This window comes from Arachis ipaensis, chromosome B06 (assembly GCF_000816755.2).
Source record: "Arachis ipaensis cultivar K30076 chromosome B06, Araip1.1, whole genome shotgun sequence".
In the NCBI taxonomy this organism is placed as follows: domain Eukaryota; kingdom Viridiplantae; phylum Streptophyta; class Magnoliopsida; order Fabales; family Fabaceae; genus Arachis; species Arachis ipaensis.
Window position 1 is genome coordinate 6656480 of NC_029790.2, and position 2028 is coordinate 6658507.

General features: G+C 35.2%; 1 long non-coding RNA gene across 1 annotated transcript; it reads right to left on the bottom strand.

The window, feature by feature from the left end:
* On the bottom strand, window positions 458-1607 carry LOC110263124. Its single transcript, XR_002348213.1, has 2 exons — window positions 1198-1607; window positions 458-988 (listed from the first exon to the last, which is right to left on the bottom strand). It is a non-coding gene; the product is annotated as an uncharacterized LOC110263124 (long non-coding RNA).

Here is a 2028-nt window from a genome sequence, read left to right on the forward strand (position 1 = left end):
AAAAGGCCAATGAGCACAATTTCAAATTAAGTTTCCAAGGTACATATTCTTTGTCCACTATTGTCTTTGCTTAACATTAGTTAAGCAAATTCCCTCGAACAAGAAATTTTTTAGGTCCTCATGCTTCTTGCCTTCAGTTGTGGGGTGCTTCCAGCAGCTTAAAGGGACCATATGAATTAACTAATTTGCCATGAAATGAAACTACTAAATTAGTTCTCAATTCAAATGTTGAAAATACAAAAATCTGGCCTTCTATATATTTTAATTCATGGACTTCCAATAAAAATTTTTAGAAGTTGCAAAATCAATTTCTAGGACTAGGACTAGGAACAATTCTAAAGCAGAGCAAAGTAGAGGCTCTACAAACACATTCAGCTTAAAATAGACAACCTAAGTCGGCAAGAGCAAAAGCGAAATCAAACAATCATGCCTTATAGCCATATAGAATATCAAGAACTGAACCAATAACCCCGAAAAATTTCTCTCGTTATAACCAAATTCACCAATCACATTATGCAAAATGCTTACAATCCATGTATGAGGGTTAGGAAGACAGTAAAGCTTTTAAATAACATGAATCAAACCATTACTTCTATTACAGAACCACCTTCCTACTAAAATAACAAAAAAGGAATACATGTGACCAACAAGGAACTGCATTACATCTGGACCAATTTTTTTAATAGTGCTTTTAGTGCCAGTTTTATTTGAGAAGCATTTCAAAGCCACTTCAAATGTTGCATCCTCAGGAGAGCCATTTGACTTTCGAGTGTGAACAAAAGGTTGCAATTATGTATAAAACAAACAAAATTAAATAGAGATTATGAAACCTGTAGCTTACTATCCGTTGAGGCTCCATTTCAAAAGTAACAATACATAATGTTAAGCAAGTAGATTTTCAAACAATCTAGCTGCTGATTACTTTAGTCATGTATTTCCACAGGTAATACACAACTATTTCCAGCTTTCATTTTGGTTCACTGAAGGTCTGCAATCACGCTCAGTAAAAATAGAATGATTAGCCATAACATAACGGTCATGTCATCAATACTATGTAAATATCATATAGTGAGATTTATTTTGATTCTTGATTAGTATAACTAGAAGAAAATGTTTCAAAAGGAAAGGGATAATCCTATACAGACAGCTATTTGCAAAAAGGGTGAGAGGAGCAGAGAGACAATGTTCACACTCAACCTTAAGAAATAGGGGGATGGTATCTATGTTGTAAGCTAGTTGATCTAAAATTATGTCCATCAAAGGTTTTCTGCATCAAAATAGGATGTCGGACATATTTTAGTTAGGAGCAAACAAAACAACAACAACAAAGTCTTGTCCCATTAAGTGGGGTCGGCTACATGAATCAAACAACGCCATTATACTCTGTTATGTATTATGTCTACAGAGAGACCGTTTACATGTAGATCTCGTTTGACCACCTCATGGATGGTCTTCTTAAGTCTTCCTCTGCCTTTCGCCATTTGTTCATCTTCTATCTCATCCACCCTTCTGACTGGATGTTCTATCGGTCTTCTTCTCACATGTCCAAACCACGTGAGATGCGATTCAACCATCTTTTCCACAATGGGTATTACTCCAACTCTCTCCCTTATATCTTCATTCCTTATTTTATCCAATCGCGTATGACCACTCATCCATTTCAACATCTTCATCTCTGCCACACTCAGCTTATGTTCGTGCTCCCCTTTAGCCGCCCAACACTCCGTACCATACAGCATAGCCGGTCTTATAGCGGTGCGATAGAATTTACCTTTAAGTTTTAAAGGCACTTTTTTGTCGCATATAATAAAAATACTCAATATCTTTATTATTGGTCAAACCAACTCTTAAGTGCCCTCAATACTCATATTGAACTTTTTTTTAAAAAAGATCACAAACCTTAATCATATTAAGACCAATTATAAATTGTTTGTGATATAATAAATCTCCAAAAATACTTGCAATACCAATTCTCGCAAAAGCCATTTGCCTAATGGCATTCCAACTTCTAAAGTTGTTTAGATCAAA